The 18,860-nt window shown below is 36.1% G+C and overlaps 2 protein-coding genes across 6 annotated transcripts in view; one reads left to right on the forward strand and one right to left on the reverse strand.

The window, feature by feature from the left end:
* Positions 1-18,860, reverse strand: part of LOC149787366 (protein disulfide-isomerase TMX3-like) — a 337,613-nt gene that overhangs the window by 155,209 nt on the left and 163,544 nt on the right. The window lies entirely within an intron of this gene.
* Positions 1-18,860, forward strand: part of LOC149787367 (techylectin-5A-like) — a 206,924-nt gene that overhangs the window by 104,150 nt on the left and 83,914 nt on the right. For 2 of the 4 annotated variants that reach the window (XR_016425158.1, XM_089977944.1), the window contains exon 1: positions 18,286-18,508. The exons of 1 other annotated variant lie outside the window; for it this stretch is intronic. The gene's annotated coding sequence lies outside the window, so the exon portion shown is untranslated. Of the gene's footprint in view, positions 1-18,285; positions 18,509-18,670; positions 18,821-18,860 lie in introns of those variants that run through there. One more of the 4 variants, XM_089977945.1, reaches the window with a different exon arrangement.

Genomic DNA, 18,860 nt, shown 5'->3' on the forward strand with positions numbered 1-18,860 from the left:
CTGTTACATAAAACTTATTATTTTATCCATTTACGTACAATAAAGAACAGTAATGCCTCGAAAGTGTGTTAATACCGCGGACAATTTTTGCTATATTTGTGGGGAAGTGACATTTGCCAACCAGAAGAAAAGTATCAATTCTCAAGTGAAGAAGGCATATCATCTTTACTTCGGATGCAAGGTTGGTGACCAAGACAAGCCTTGGGCTCCGCATATATGCTGTGCTACATGTACAACACAGCTTTCACAGTGGTTGAATTGCAAAAGGTCATCAATGCCGTTTGCAGTCCCAATGGTGTGGAGAGAGCCAAGCAACCACCTAAATGACTGTTACTTCTGCTTGGTTCCTCCTCTTTCCGGCGGAATAACGAAGCGAAAGAAGTCGAGAATAGTCTACCCAAACATTCCGTCTGCATTGAGACCAGTTCCACATGGTGAGGGACTTCCTTTTCCAGAACCTCCAGCAGAATATTCTCTTGATTCATCTGACGAAGACAAAGGTGAGTCGACCTGTTCTTCTCCTGGTCCATCAGCATGCAGTGATCCAGATTTTCACTGTGGTGCATCATCAACCCCACACAGAATAACACAGGAAGAACTAAATGACCTGATTCGTGATTTGGACTTATCAAAGAACAAGGCAGAATTGCTAGGATCAAGACTCCAACAATGGAATCTTCTAGAAGAAGATGTCACAATTACTGCATATCGATAGCGCCACCAGCAATTGGAGCCTTTCTTCAGAAAGGAAAGCAATCTGATATTCTGTTCCAATATTGAGGGCCTCATGAATGCTTTAAAAATCACTCATGACCCACAAGAATGGAGACTATTTGTGGACTCTTCGAAACTGAGTCTCAAGGCTGTGCTTTTGCACAATGGAAACATTCTTCCATCTATTCCAGTAGCGTATGCTGTCCACATGAAAGAGACATACGATAACTTAAGGCAGCTACTGAATTCCATTGAGTATAACAAGTACAGCTGGCACCTCTGTGGTGATTTGAAGGTAGTTGCCCTTTTAATGGGACTGCAGCAAGGATATACAAAATACATGTGTTTCTTATGCGAGTGGGATAGCCGAGCAAGGGAAATGCACTACATGAGGAAGGAATGGACTCACAGGCAGAATGTAGCCATTGGAGAGAAGAATATCCAACACCCAGCTCTGGTTGAGGCTCAGAAAATCTTGCTACCACCCCTTCACATCAAACTAGGTTTGATGAAGAACTTCGTGAAAGCCATTGACCGGACTTTGCCAGCATTCCGATACCTGCATGAAAAATTCCCTCGACTCAGCGAAGCAAAGATTAAAGAGGGAGTTTTTGTGGGTCCTCAGATTCGAGAGCTTTTCAAAGATGACCGGTTCAACAACTTGCTGGAAGGTGACGCGAAACAAGCATGGAATGCTTTTCGCCTAGTTTCTACAAACTTCCTCGGAAATGTTAGGGCAGAAAACTATAAGGAACTAGTAGAAGACATGTTGATGAAGTATAAGAAACTTGGCTGCAATATGTCTCTAAAGATTCACTTCCTTCATTCCCATTTGGATTTCTTTCCTAGCAACTGTGGTATTGTTAGTGATGAACACAGCGAACGTTTTCATCAAGATATCGCAACAATGGAACAAAGATACCAGGGAAAATGGTCCACTACAATGCTGGCTGACTACTGTTGGACACTCCTCAGAGATGCTCCCGAACAGCTGTACAAGAGACAGGCGAAGAAATCTAAGATGTAGTCAATGACTTGATTTTTTATAGGTAGGCTATTACAGTTGACCTTTTACTATTGGAATGCATTTCGTTATGTAAACATTAATTTCTTGCAGATTACAAAAAAACTAGAGCCAATTTTGCAATTTGACTGTCATATTCGTGTTCAGCACATAAAAATTGATAAGAATTGACTAATTTTATTTCAGTAACATGACTTTTGTAAAAATTTGTTGTCCAGTGTTACATGTGCTAATTGATTAATGTTCCATACAACTCAAGAGCTAACTACTTTGTCTACATGAAAATCGCAGTCTCTTTACAATTTACTGTCGAAGTTGAAACAATTTATTATTGTACGTGATGAGATGATCATAAGCAGAAGTTCTGACAGTGAAATGCCTTCAATGACATATTCGGCAGTTCTGACAGTGAAATGCCTTCAATGACATATTCGGCAGTTCTGACAGTGAAATGCAAACAATGACATATTTGGCAGTTCTGACAATGAAATACCTTCAATGACATACTTGGCAGTTTTGACATTTAAATGAATTCACTATTCCATTGTAGGTATTCTCTTGTTTGGAACCAACATTTAGATCAAAGATGTCAAGATCAGCTGATATATACTGCTATGAATTTGATTTCTTCTTATCCACATTTCAAACACAATCATTAATTGGCCAGCTTCAGAAAAAAAAGAGGTCAAACTTGCCCTACCTCAACCCGAACCATAAGCTTTTTGTTGTAAATTTTCTTTGCCCCTATATTTGTCTAAAATTAAAAAATTATTGCTGTCCAAAAAATACAGGGTAAAGATGGTTGTGTTAGTAATTACAACAATATAACAAGAATCCCTCAAAGGGACAGACACTCAGTTGAAAGAAAAGAATTTCAAGATAAGACCATTTCTTCTTTTTCAACTGAGCAATAACAAAATTTTCAATCACCCACTGTGATTGCCTAGCCTTAATGGATCAAAGCTTGGCACCATTTTCATTTAGGACCAACCAGATATCATTAGAAGTCTTTTGATGAAAACCCCATGGTGATATTACCAATCATTTTGATGAAAACCCCATGGCAATATTACCAATCATTTTGATGAAAACCCCATGGCAATATTACCAATCATTTTGATGAAAACCCCATGGCAATATTACCAATCATTTTGATGAAAACCCCATGCCAATATTACCAATCATTTTGATGAAAACCCCATGGCAATATTACCAATCATTCAAGAGGAGTAGTTATAACAAGATTTTTAAGCTGGCCACCATGGTGGCCACAATAGATTTTAGTTTGGCATCATTTTCATTTATTCCAAACTATACATTAATTTTCACTTGTATTTGTCCACTTTTTGTTTTACTGAATTAGATAACTAGAGGACAGGTAAGCAATTTGTTCATGTAAATATACCCATGCTTCCCCTAATACCCACTGCCACTACATGATGAAGATTACTCTGTAGTTAAAGAAATCATACTATTTACCAAGCATCATGGCAATCCATCAAACAATGTGTTATACTAACAAGACTGCCACACTATTAAATAACAAGGCAAAAAAGAGCAATAACTGGAACAAAAATTCTGGGAATAAAGAATTTCCTTGATACGCACATTTTCAAGTGATGACGAAAATATTTAAAAAGATGCATTGCAATCCATAAAAAACAGCTAGATGAGTTGTGCTAATGCGTTTATGTCATATGTATGACTTCAAGACAAAAAGAGCAAATACCTCTAGCAAACATTGCAGGAGCAAAGTGTTTTGGTGCTGATCACTTCTTCAGGTCATGACCATAATATATATCAGGTTTCATGGCAACCCATCAAACAATGTGTTATACTAACAAGATTGCCACACCATTAAATAACAAGGCAAAAAAGAGCATGACCATAATATATATCAGGTTTCATGGCAACCCATCAAACAATGTGTTATACTAACAAGATTGCCACAACATTAAATAACAAGGCAAAAAAGAGCATGACCATAATATATATTAGGTTTCATGGCAACCCATCAAAATCTATGGGACAAGTTGCATTAACAAATGCAGGACAAAAATATCAATGGATAGGTCGACATACCATCCATCATTTACAGTGCAAATGTTAATGAAATAAATTATACTGTTGCAGTGGATGATGCAGAATATATATAATTTTCAATTTTTATACAGGTGAACATAACTGTAATTTTATTATGTATTATTGTTATCATTATTATTATTATTTGTATAACATGAAGCTCTTGATACAAAATGTGTTGTCTTAGTTATGTTGTGTCCCATTAAGTCAGAGCAGTCATTTATGCTTAATCTCCCTTTGACTGTATCGCACAGTCAACAATCAGACAGTGAATTGATTCAGTGACAAATTATGTATAGAGATATGCGTGTGTGTGATTTGGATTTTTAACTAACTTTAACAATTTTGCAGTCATATCGCTATGATGTCTGCAGTGTGGCATTTTTTAGTGATGTCTAGCACTGGGGCACCATGCCGCAGACATGTAGCATGATGTCCCACCCAGTCACATTATCCTGACACCAAGCTGGCCAGTCCTAACACTAACCTGTTAATGCTGAATGCCAAGCGAGGCAGCTGTTAGTACCATTTTTTAAAGTCTTTGGTATGACTTGACTAGGGTTTGAACCCGCAACCCCCATATCAGAGGCAGATGCTCTAACCACTAGGCCACCGAAGCGGTCTTGTTTAAGAGATAAGTAAAGTACTGCAACAGGGAAAAATAACACGGCAAGCACAATTTTTTATTTTATTATTAGATACCTGAATATTATTCTGAATATAATTTTTGTCCCAAAAAAGTGTGGCCAAGGCTCAACCACTTGCACCAACCTTTCCTTGCATGTGGGTGGTATAAAGAAATCTCCCCCCCCACCATGGGGATAAGATTTATGTCAGAAAAGCATATGATGTATCTGGTATAGACTCCTGTCCTGCCCACCATTCTTCTTCTTGCCCAATGCATGGATCATTTTTCTTGGGTGAAAACATTGCAAAATATTTTAAGTCAACATATGATTTGCACTATAATGTCAAAATGGACCCATGTGAACTTATCAACTGTCTGTACTTGCTTATTAATCAGGTTCAACTGCTAACAATATAGACCCTGATCAATGTCACATATTACTCCATGAGATCAGGGTCTATGTTGTTACTTCTACTGGATATTCCTAAAATAACTGTATAGACCCAGTTCTGCCAGTGTATTATATCAATTTTCCCCTAAGACCATTTACTAGACCGTGAATCTACCTCCACTATTGCGGTCATCAGATAAGATAGTTTTGTTGTCTCAGAGAAGCTGTCAATCGTGTCAGAAGTTTACATTACTAAGGACACTTTTCTTGTCTCCTATCCCTAAAGAGTCACAGGACTAAACATTGTAGCAGGTGCGCAAGTTGCGATGATGTATCGCATTTACATATAAGTTCGAGAAACGCTCACTTTGCGTATCTTATGGCATGCATAACTTCCAACTTTGTCCATAAGTTACACCAGTGTTAGTGAAACAATCCCTTGGTCTTTTCAGTATGCAGTTGATCTAACTTACATGCGAGTGTATACTGTATAGCCGAAAGGAAAAACTCCTGATAACTCTGTTAGTGGGTGAGAAAAGAATGATGAAGTTCTGAGGCTAATTCTTTTTCTGTAATTAAACAACAAAGGAGACTTGTAATAAAACATGGACATGTCCTATTTTGACTCAGCTAATGTCAAGTCTTGATAATTAAATAAAAAAGTTCTGAGTGAGTTTGGTTTTATGATCACTTTCAAGTAAGTCATTCCCACTGATTACTGTTTTGTCCAAATGTTCACACCAAAATACATCACCAAAGCATACAAATCATAATTATATTTTGGAAGGAGTATCTCCTAATTAAAATGTTGCAAATTTCATAATATACTTAAGAATTAGTTGTAAATAATAATAAATATTTGTATCTATATTTATTCAAACAACTAAATTAAATTTGAATTTGTAAAACATGTATGCTTCCACTACAGATAAAACAAGAGGCCCAAGTGGCCTTGAGATTGCTCACCTGGCTGACATCTGCCTATTAGCCAAATGCAAGAGCACTTGACCATTAAATCTTGGTTAGTAGGATGCTTTCTGTTGAAATTCATTTAAATTCTCTTATCTATATATATTTTATAAAACAAGGTTTATCTTGTTTCCTATCTTTATTCGTATGTGACTGTACATCAGCATTATTTGTCCAACATTAAAAGGCCACAATGCAAGGATGCTTTGTGTAAAGTTGGTCAAATTCTCTGTATTATGTAAATGTTTCTACATGCAGTAATGGCAGCCATATCTGGTGTTCAAACAGTATCATTTGTATAAACCTGAAAGGTTAAACTATGACAATAACTCAAATTTAGTGAGAAAATTTTTGTTGTTGATATTTTATGTTAACTCTATTAAGGAGTTTTGTGATGATAAACCGCCTGTGAAATATCTGGAGCTTTTTGAGAGAATGTGGTTTATATTACAAATTCAGATTTAAAGATTTTATACCATTTTTTTACCTTTATCTTTTATCTGCTAGACATTCTACAAAATCAAATGCCTGTTTAAGTCAAGGTAGACAACACCTCTCACATTTCCTTAATTAATTTAATTACTCCTCAAGTATCAACTGTCAATGGTTGTTTTTTCAATGACTACTGACAGGAATGGGAATTCCTAAAACCAGACTGCTTATTGTAATTTGTGGAATCATTCAGGTATAAGTAAACACAGCTAGCTAAACCTTTTTCACAGATATCAGATAGTGTTGGCAAGACCAAAATTGGCCTCTAGATCTTTCCTCCACTCTTATAAATGTGTTACTTTAGCACATTTTGAAATAGGTCTGGATAGGTCTAAATACTAAGGTAAATTAAGAAAAACTCTCATTGATAATGTTGGTTAGATTTATAGAACCATGCATGGCATTATAGCAAAGAAGCATTGAATTATAATTATTATTATTATTATTATTATTATTATTATTATTATTATTATTATTAGTAGTAGTAGTAGTAGTAGTAGAAATCAATTACCATATATAAATGTCTATAAGTTGAGCCCAACTGTAAACTACACAAATCATGATCAATTGTAGCATTATGTACCTGCAGATCAGGGTCTATGTTGTTTGTTCTACTGATTACTCTCCGCCAAAAAAAACCTTGATCTGCCAGCATATTATGTGATGGCAGATCTGGGTTAGTGCAGTTTGTAGCTGGACTTTTCTTATGAGTATACAGCAGAGCTGGGATGCTTTTGTAAAGTACATACAATCTAGGTAATAAATATTTTTTAATGCATCCATGGCCTAAATATAATAACTAAAGCACTGCAATCATTGTACAAAATGTTCTCATCATACAAATAGAACCCTTATTTTCTGTAAGGTAAGATATAATACGTGCTCAATCAACTAAGCAAGATATAATATGTACTCAATCAACTAAGCAAGATATAATATGTATTCAATCAACTGAGCAAGATATAATATGTACTCAGTCAACTGAGCAAGATATAATAATATGCACTCAATCAACTGAGCAAGATATAATATGTACTCAATCAACTGAGCAAGATATAATAATATGCACTCAATCAACTGAGTAAGACATAATATGAATCAATCAACTAAGATATAATATGTATTCAATCAACAGAGTTCATTTTGTTAATTACATCTGTAAAATATGAGTACAACTGGCCCACAAGTTTTGGAGAAAAATCTGCCTTTAACTTTTTATTTCTTCCAAAAAGAATTTTACAATTTTCTTATACAAGGCATGCAATGTAATTCATAACCTGCACATTTGGTGTGTGTGTGTGTGTGTGTGTGTGTGTGTGTGAAAGAGGGAGTTGTTGTTGTTGTTGCTGTTGTACGGTTTAGTGCCATTTTTCAACACAAGATAGGCTATACATGGCTACCAGTATAAATGGTGAAGGAAGAACCCAGAAACCCCTGAAAAAACCACTGACTCAGGAAAAGCTACTGGCGAGCTTCCTCATGTACCCACATTGGCCAAGCCTGAGACTCAACCAACACAGACAGAGGTGAGATGGCAGTGATCCCTAACAGTGAGCACTTTAGACCACTCAGCCACTCAGGGCCCTGTGAGAGAGAGAGAGAGAGAGACCATGTGTGAATACATGTACATTTACAAAAAATAAATGCAATTTTAGATGCAAACTATTGGATGTATGATGCCATAAAATCACAAACATTAATGAATAGTTTGATTTGGTTTGATTTTGTGAGGTTTAATCACATTTTTCACTGCATGATAGACTGAAGTTAGCAGCCAGTATATTTTGGCAGAGGATAACCTTGGAAGACCACTGGAAGAACCACCAACCCATGGGAAACTAATGGCAAGCTTTCTTACATATTAATATTCTCACATGCACAGAATAGAAATGTGTGAGTGACCATAAAGGCCTAAGACAATTCAGTTACCTAGGGCCCCTAATGAATGAATAACTATTATCCCTTAATTTACAAATTCATAGCACCTATATTCATTTAAAAAATAAAGATGTCACATGACAATACAAGATAACCAAGTAAAATGATTTCTTCTATCCTAGATCAATCTTGTTTTATAAAATGGCCTACAATTTAATGAAGATAACAAGTATGAAGGCTAGATTTTCCCTTCAATGACTTTGCATACACTGACCATCAACAAAAGACATTGATTCAGAAAAGGCATATAAAAACATACCCATGCCTCCATGATGGAGTTGAAACCATAGTTTTAAAAAGTAAATAACTCTGCTGAAAATGGTGTCAGTATAATGATTTGTTGACATATTTTCTAATACGACCATAATATACATTAAGTTTCAGAGCAACAGCAGCTGCATTCACCAATTTCTGCCATACACTGCATTCAGTTGCAATTCCAAGGAGGGCAATAACTTTAACAAAAATCAGTGCAATACAAAGACGATATGTTCATCATAAGATAATGACCACAGCATGTACTAAGGTTCACAGGGAAAAGTTTTTTTTTTAAAAATGCAAGAGACACAGTGGGGCAAGGTGAATTTTTGAGATAATGTCACATACTATACAACATAAAAAGGGCAATAGTTATAAAAATAACTGGAGAAGGAATGTAATTTGACGATATGCACACAATCAGGTGATGAACATAACATTCTCCATGCTTCATGGCAATTTGTCTAAAATAAATCTGACTAGCTGTGATAATGGGACTCTCATATTTGAGGACAGAGTGGCACCATTTTCATTAACAACCAATTAGATACCAGAATTCATCTGCATGTGAAAACTCAATAAAATACGCAAAGTCAATATGACTTTCCATTTAGGTGGAGTAACAATAACAACATTATCAAGATGGCTACAAAGGTGACTTGGCTGGAACATAAGAAGTCTTCTGGTGCAAATGCGATGTTGATATGCCTTTCCATCCATCCAGTAGCTATATGATCCTCAAGATGGTCACCGTGGTGGCCATACTGGTTATCAGATCAACACAATTTGTATTTAACACCAACCAGACACCATGTCTGGAAGGCAACATTTTCACTAGGCCCAACTAGATATCATAAGAAGCATTCTGATGAAAACCCCACGATAATAGGACTTTCTGTACAGCAATGTAAAGATTTTCAAGTTGACTGCCATGGTGTCAGATTGGTACCATTTTCGTTCAGGACAAACTAGATATCGTAAGAAGTCTTGTAATGAAACCCCATGCTGATATGACCATCCATTCTAGAGAAGCAGCAATCACAAGATTTTCGAGATGGCCACTGTGGTAATGCCCTCAAAATGTGGGACTAGATGAACATGAAATTTCTTTAGATGATGACCACAATATACATAAATTTTCATAGTAATCCCACAAAAATGTGGTACTAGTTGAGTTTATGTCATACACTACTACGAGACAAAAAAGGGCAATAACTCTTAAAAATTCCAGAAGGTAAGCGAGTTGATGAGATGCATATCAGTGACTGATGACAATAATATTTGCCAAGTTTCATGGCAATTCATCAAAAAACATCAAATTAGTTGTGCTAAGTTCTGGACAGAAGGATGGATGGATGGATGAAAATATTTCTATATACTCCTGCCTCTAAGTTGGGGTAAAAAAAACAAGTAAAATAAGCTAGTCTTCACTTATTGAACTCAACATCAAGGACATCCCTTACTGATTAGGGGCCTGAAAAGCAGTGGCAACACAGCTCTTGGTATCTACATTAATGCAGGAGTAAGTCAACTGCATTCAGATCAAAGACCATTTCACACAGCAACTTCTGTAATTTGTCAAATTTTCTTTGCGGTCAAAATGATGTACACTTGTAATCTGATAATAAAAATGTACACAAGTATGGTCTGTAAATGCAGCACACTGAAATATTTGTCACCTCTGGTAAAAACAGCCATCAGAAGAATGACTACCCATGACTCCCAGTGATCTTGACCTTCTATCTTCAAAATCATAACACTGATGCAATTATTCAAAGATATTCATGTAAAAACTTTGATTTAAAAATGGCAGTTAAAAACTCGACTGATTTTGGAGAAAAGCCAAAACCTCATTTCAACTTCAGTGGCCTTGACCCCAAAATAAGGTTGTCATCTTTCAATCCCAAATCACTATGAATTATGAGATGAAATGTATGATGGAAACAGTAGTTGTCCAGTGCAAACAAAAACTGCAATTTTTAATTTGAAACCTTGACTATTGATAACATACTCAAGACTCCCCAACAAGAAATACTCATGAGCAGTCCAACCTGGAAGTTTCAGGAACAATTGTTGTAGAAAACTGAACCTAGCAAGAACAAAAAATTACACTGCCAACTCCCACAATCTAAGCCTGTTTAAAGTTCAGTTCCAAATTGATTGAACACTGTCCTTACTAAAAGCTTGATAAAAAAACATTGTAAAAACCTGGATTTATTGTCCATTAGCAAAGAAATGTTTTTAAAAAATCCAGCAACCTTGACCTTTTAAGTTTTGATGCCCTAAGTCATAACAGTTCTGCCTATAGCCAAGTGCAAATCCATCTAAGAAATCTGTCAAAAAATTCTACATGAAACCTGATTCACTGTACCAAAACCAAATTTTCAATTTTAGCTCAAGTGACCTAGCCCTGTGAACCCCAATACCAGTACAGAGTCCACCTTTAAGGACTTATGGTATGGAAACATGGGAACCAGTCTGGATTGGGTGAAGATAAAATAGAGTATATATGGGTTTCGCTGGCCAGGATTGCTTGATAATGAAAATTAGATTTTAGGAAAATGATTTTTTTGAGAGCTTATCCTATTTTAACTAACTAAATAGAGACATTGTTTTACTGATGGAATTTCAGTCCTTAGACCTGAGTTTGGAACACTCATTACTGAAATTAGCACCTGACTCCTTGGTGCTGAATTGAAAGCACACATAGATCCAGAAAATGCAGTGGCTCATATGGTTTTCTCAATACATATGCTGTCATCCATGTTGCATCAATAATGATAAATATAGGTTTGTTCATGAGCACTCAAAAATTTAAAGTTATTAAATTGTTAATATCATGGTGTTAACAAAGGTTTACTGTGAGAAATGAATTAATACAGTGAATCCTTAAAGTTTAATAACAACTTGGTGCAAGAAACTTGATTCATTAACCACAATCCAACCCCTAGATCGATTATGATCTTTCTCTACCTAAGAGTAGACCACCTATGAAGCTAGACAGATTACAGCTAACTCAAAGCAATAAGCAGAATTCACTGTCTACTGATGATGGATGTACGTACAGAATGACACAAAAACATCCCTATTCCTATATACCAACCCCCACCTGACATTTTGATTGGAATAGACCTTTGTGCCTGAACCAGCTAGAGCTATTAATACTTCTCTCTGCTTTAGTGCTATAACTGATAGTAGAAAACTACTGACCAATGCACAAGAAAGAATCAGGAAAAGTGTGCAGGAAAGAAATATGACTTAGATATAACTTAAAGTACATGTATGGTGAAATGATAGTACCCCTTAAATAGTACACTATATGCTAGCCATGAATAGCAACTGATGCAACTTTCATGTTAAACCCTCTTTCATTGGTCAGAAGCTTGCCCTTTCAAATCCAAAATCAAAGGGTTTCTTCCTTTTCTTTAATGCAAGCAATCCACGAAAAAATTTGGTCCTGGTAAAAGACAAAAACTAAAATTATTTTGTGAAAATTTCTTCTTTCAATCTCAGTGATCGTAACATTTGACCATCTGACTCCAAATTTGTCAGGTGCTTTTCTCATTTCAAATTCAACTATCCACAAAATTTTCTGGTCATGGTTTGTGGCACAAGACTTAAGCAATTTTGAAGTTTAAAAAGTCCTTGACTTGAATGCAAGCCATTGACCAAACTTAGTCAAGTCCTTGACTTGAATGCAAACCATTGACCAAGTTCAGTTAAGTCTTTGACTTGAATGCAAGCCACTGACCAAGTTCAGTCAAGTCCTTCACTTAAATGCAAGTCATTGACCAATTTCAGTTAAGTCCTTGACTTAAATGTAAAACATTGACCAAGCTTAGTCAAGTACTTGACTTGAATGCAAACCATTGACCAAGTTCAGTCGTCCTTGACTTGAATGCAAACCATTGACCAAGTTCAGTCAAGTCTTTGACTTGAATGCAAGCCATTGACCAAGTTCAGTCAAGTCCTTGACTTAAATGCAAGACTCTGACCAAGCTTAGTCAAGTCCTTGACTTGAATGCAAACCACTGACCAAGTTCAGTCAAGTCTTTGACTTGAATGCAAGCCATTGACCAAGTTCAGTAAGTCCTTGACTTGAATGCAAGCCATTGACCAAGCTTAGTCAAGTCCTTGACTTGAATGCAAATCACTGACCAAGTTCAGTCAAGTCCTTGACTTAAATGCAAGCCATTGACCAAGTTTGGTCAAGTCCTTGACTTGAATGCAAGCCATTGACCAGGTTCAATCAAGTCCTTGACCTGAATGCAAGGCATTGACCAAGTTTAGTCAAGTCCTTGACTTGAATGCAAGCCATTGACCAGGTTCAGTCAAGTCCTTGACTTGAATGTAAGCCATTGACCAGGTTCAGTCAAGTCCTTGACTTGCATGCAAGCCATTGACCAAGTTTAGTCAAGTTACAGGATACATAATATATTTGGTTTTGGAAGTCATTTCCCCCCCCCCCCAATCTCTCTAACCTTGACCTTTTTGACAACAAAATGAATAAGTGTCTTAAGTGTCTGAAAAGCAAGCCATTTGAAACAGTTGGTCAAAATAGGTGATAAAGAACTCAATATATCATGTAGAAGCTATTTTTCTTTTCTAGAGTAACTGGGACCCATATCTTTAAACTTTTGACTCAGATAACAACAGTTCTCTTGTCTCATATGCATGCCATTTACAAAGTTTGGTCAAGGTATACGGTACACAAAAATCAAGTTATTTTGTGGAGTCTGCCTTTTTTCAGTCCCTGTGACTTCGACTTTTGAGCCTAAAACGGCCCAGGGTTTTTACTGGCCCTAAATGTAAGCTACTTCCAAAGTTTGGTGATGGCAGATGATAGAGGACCTGAGCTTATTTTGCTGAAATGAATTAGAGAACATATGGATGTGTCAATGGACGGATATCACAACATGATGCATCACACATTATTGCAGCTGTTTAAAAGAATTGATGGACTTAAATGATGCTCTAGTTCAGTAGTTCAAGTTGTGATGCCGTCGGCTTTCAAATAAAAATGTCTGTATGTAGGGTATACCTAATTAAATAGAAGTTTTTACAACACAGCCAAATTTCTAAAAATGTATTTTTGGGTGAAAATAAGTCGATTGGCTTTGAAAGATATATTTACATTAACAATATGAGAACTCTCCGCCACTACCATATAAAAGTACTTATAAGTAGAGTCCAACTGCAAAATACACAGACCCAGATCTGCTGTTGCATAAAGTGCCCACAGATCTGGGTCTGTGCAATCTGTTAAGAGTAATCAGTAGTACAAACAACACAGACCCTGATCTGCAGGCACATTATGCTATGACAGACCAAGATCCTTATTGTTTGCAATATGACTTAACTTGCCCAAATTCTGTGAAAAGTTGTGGAAGGATGTATCAGAGGAGAATTACCGTAATCTTGCATTAAATGTATAACATTATACAGGTCTAGATTCTTTGTAGCCAGAAGGACTATGATAAATTACTAGTCCTGCTGAATCTTTACTAGTCCTTCACTCATATCAATGACTGGTAACAACTGAAATTGTACTAGTCATCAGACTACTGATATTATGAAAATACTAGTAAGACTGGAAATTAACTAGTTCGGACTTTCTGACTAATTTTTAAGCCCAACAGTAGAGTAAATAAGAACATGCTATAAGACACTTCGTCTGCAGTGACAGATATAAAGTGTGAGCATGCATTTCATTTCTAGAAAAATGCATTTCCTGTATATAGTTGATAATGTCGTATACTAGGACTTTTGTCAAGTGTCTCATAGTAAATGATGATAACCTGAAGAAAGACAGATCCACCTCCTAATTAGCATAGAAATTCTTGTAAAAGAAAATCAGTCTTTATTACAGCAAAACTTACACTAAAAACACCACAAAATCTAAGTATATGCCAAGAATTTCATGAAAATTGGATGAGAATGTCTGAAGATATGGCAATTTGAATTTCTGTGTAATAAAGTGGCAATCTGGAAAGTGTCAGAACTGCTAAAGCAAGCCATCAACAAGTTGTCAGGTATGTAACTCTCAAATCTAGCCAACCATAGCAGTGGTCAGTAGGCCATTGTTATCAAAAATCTGAAAATGTTTCACCAACAGGTTGGCAGAGTAGGTGATCCATCAATTTGGGGAGATTCACATTTTTAAATACTGATATATTTTTATGTAAATTAGTGAAGGCTCCATTGAAACACTATATCTGACCTGTGGACAGCAGTATGATGTATGCTGTATATATATATCATACACAAACTTGAACACAAGTCTTTAGTGTTGATGCAGAAACTAAGGCTAGCAAAGAGGCATATATGTCATGCTATCACTATAGGTAAGTACTGTATATAGTCACTTATAAGTTTGTCAAACTCAAGCAACAAAGATCCTGATCTGCCATTTTATGATGCACCTGCAGATTAGGGTCTATGCTGTTTATTCTACTGACCACTTCAAACAAACTGCACAGACACAGATCTGCTGGCACATTATGCGATGGCAGATCTGGGTTTGTGCAGTTTGCAGTTGGACACATCAGCAAAGTATATATAGTACAAATTCACAGATCTGAGAGATCCATTGTCAGGTAATAGATGGATTACTGTCTGTGTACTTTATTTTGAATTCTAAATTAACACATACTGGTAAAATTTCATTTACAGTTAAGACTTGGAACCTAAATATGTGTTGTTGAGACAAGGTGTCTCATTACTGCATTGATAAAATAATATGCAGGCAACTGGTAACAAATATTGCAAGAACTGTTATGTATTCTTCATCTACGTGTTTTCAATCTGCGTGGTGCATTATGCAAATTAGGCTATATACAAATGCACTATACCTAACAAATGCTGATACAACTACATGCTACAATTTATAATGCATACAGTATTTGCAGCACTGTTGTAATTCTTCATTAATAATCAAAATATGATAAAAGAAGATAACCCTTCAGACAATATGTCATAGAAAAATGACACTGTATGAGGGAATTTCTAATATCAAAAGACTGTTACATGAAACCAGCATATCTATCATAATGTTCATGATATTTTAATGAAATAAACTACATTATATTGAGAAAAGATTGCTCTTTTCAAACAATGATTCAAATAAAAAACAGTCCCAAACCTATGTCCTACAAGCCAAAAATCCAGGAATCCAAGATGAGGCTGTGAAGTGGCAAATTTTATGTCGATCTAACAAGAATACATTAGTTGAGACCAGAGAACCATTAATTAGATTTATGGAGACAAGCGCATATCATATCGCCATACTATCGTGTATGGTAATGTCCTTTAGAGGGAGAATTCTGTTCCTAATTAAACATTTGTTTATACAGCAGCCAGGCGGACAATTTGGGACAAGAAAAACTTCATTTTCATGGTAAAAATGTCACAATTGAGAGAACGCAGAAACTCTGTTACTCAAACTACCAGGTCAAGCTAACCCTGACTTTGGCGCCTCTGGAAAAAGGCGGCAGAGATATTTGATTCTGATTGGTTACATTAAATAAGGGGGCATGTTTCCCACACAAAATTCTAATCAGTCTAAGCTTTTCCTATAAGTGGAAACCCAAAAAGTAGGACTCCGGGGATTTGCAAGAAATTCTTGTAAAAGGATCAGCACCAATTTAATTTTGCATCAACAAAACATTATAAGAATTCATTTAATGACAACACATACTGATATGACCATTCATTCATAAGAAGTTGTGATAGCAAGATTTTCAACTGTCACAGCCATATCTGAAATCACATTAACGACCAACCATACATTATAAGAATTCTTCTGGTGAAAACACTATGTCAACATGACTTTGCTTTTACTAGAAGGAGTAGTGACAATAACATTTTCAAGTACTTGACTTGAATGCAAACCATTGACCAAGTTCAGTCAAGTCTTTGACTTGAATGCAAGCCATTGACCAAGTTCAGTCAAGTCCTTGACTTAAATGCAAGCCATTGACCAATTTCAGTCAAGTCCTTGACTTAAATGCAAGACACTGACCAAGCTTAGTCATGTCCTTGACTTGAATGCAAACCATTGACCAAGTTCAGTCAAGTCTTTGACTTGAATGCAAGCCACTGACCAAGTTCAGTCAAGTCCTTGACTTGAATGCAAATCATTGACCAAGTTCAGTCAAGTCCTTGACTTAAATGCAAGCCATTGACCAAGTTCGGTCAAGTCCTTGACTTGAATGCAAGCCATTGACCAGGTTCAATGAAGTCCTTGACCTGAATGCAAGACATTGACCAAGTTTAGTCAAGTCCTTGACTTGAATCCAAGCCATCGACCAGGTTCAGTCAAGTCCTTGACTTGAATGTAAGCCATGGACCAGGTTCAGTCAAGTCCTTGACTTGCATGCAAGCCACTGACCAAGTTTAGTCAAGTTACAGGATACATAATATATTTGGTTTTGGAAATCATCCCCCCCCCCATCTCTCTAACCATGACCTTTTTGACAACAAAATGAATAAGTGTCTTAAGTGTCTGAAAAGCAAGCCATTTGAAACAGTTGGTCAAAATAGGTGATAAAGAACTCAATATATCATGTAGAAGCTATTTTTCTTTTCTAGAGTAACTGGGACCCATATCTTTAAACTTTTGACCCAAATAACAACAGTTCTCTTGTCTCATATGCATGCCATTTACAAAGTTTGGTCAAGGTATATGGTACACAAAAATCAAGTTATTTTGTGGAGTCTGCCTTTTTTCAGTCCCTGTGACTTCGACTTTTGAGCCCAAAACGGCCCAGGGTTTTTACTGGCCCTAAATGTAAGCTACTTCCAAAGTTTGGTGATGGCAGATGATAGAGGACCTGAGCTTATTTTGCTGAAATGAATTAGAGAACATATGGACATGTCAATGGATGGATATCACAACATGATGCATCACACATTATTGCAGCTGTTTAAAAGAATTAATGGACTTAAATGATGCTCTAGTTCAGTAGTTGAAGTTGTGATGCCGTCGGCTTTCAAATAAAAATGTCTGTATGTAGGGTATACCTAATTAAATATAAGTTTTTACAACACAGCCAAATTTCTAAAAATGTATTTTTGGGTGAAAATAAGTCGATTGGCTTTGAAAGATATATTTACATTAACAATATGAGAACTCTCCGCCACTACCATATAAAAGTGCTTATAAGTAGAGTCCAACTGCAAAATACACAGACCCAGATCTGCTGTTGCATAAAGTGCCCACAGATCTGGGTCTGTGCAATCTGTTAAGAGTAATCAGTAGTACAAACAACACAGACCCTGATCTGCAGGCACATTATGCTATGACAGACCAAGATCCTTATTGTTTGCAATATGACTTAACTTGCCCAAATTCTGTGAAAAGTTGTGGAAGGATGTATCAGAGGAGAATTACCGTAATCTTGCATTAAATGTATAACATTATACAGGTCTAGATTCTTTGTAGCCAGAAGGACTATGATAAATTACTAGTCCTGCTGAATCTTTACTAGTCCTTCACTCATATCAATGACTGGTAACAACTGAAATTGTACTAGTCATCAGACTACTGATATTATGAAAATACTAGTAAGACTGGAAATTAACTAGTTCGGACTTTCTGACTAATTTTTAAGCCCAACAGTAGAGTAAATAAGAACATGCTATAAGACACTTCGTCTGCAGTGACAGATATAAAGTGTGAGCATGCATTTCATTTCTAGAAAAATGCATTTCCTGTATATAGTTGATAATGTCGTATACTAGGACTTTTGTCAAGTGTCTCATAGTAAATGATGATAACCTGAAGAAAGACAGATCCACCTCCTAATTAGCATAGAAATTCTTGTAAAAGAAAATCAGTCTTTATTACAGCAAAACTTACACTAAAAACACCACAAAATCTAAGTATATGCCAAGAATTTCATGAAAATTGGATGAGAATGTCTGAAGATATGGCAATTTGAATTTCTGTGTAATAAAGTGGCAATCTGGAAAGTGTCAGAACTGCTAAAGCAAGCCATCAACAAGTTGTCAGGTATGTAACTCTCAAATCTAGCCAACCATAGCAGTGGTCAGTAGGCCATTGTTATCAAAAATCTGAAAATGTTTCACCAACAGGTTGGCAGAGTAGGTGATCCATCAATTTGGGGAGATTCACATTTCTAAATACTGATATATTTTTATGTAAATTAGTGAAGGCTCCATTGAAACACTATATCTGACCTGTGGACAGCAGTATGATGTATGCTGTATATATATATCATACACAAACTTGAACACAAGTCTTTAGTGTTGATGCAGAAACTAAGGCTAGCAAAGAGGCATATATGTCATGCTATCACTATAGGTAAGTACTGTATATAGTCACTTATAAGTTTGTCAAACTC

This window comes from Sinohyriopsis cumingii, chromosome 12 (assembly GCF_028554795.1).
Source record: "Sinohyriopsis cumingii isolate HCF-2022 chromosome 12, ASM2855479v2, whole genome shotgun sequence".
Classification (NCBI taxonomy): Eukaryota; Metazoa; Mollusca; class Bivalvia; order Unionida; family Unionidae; genus Sinohyriopsis; species Sinohyriopsis cumingii.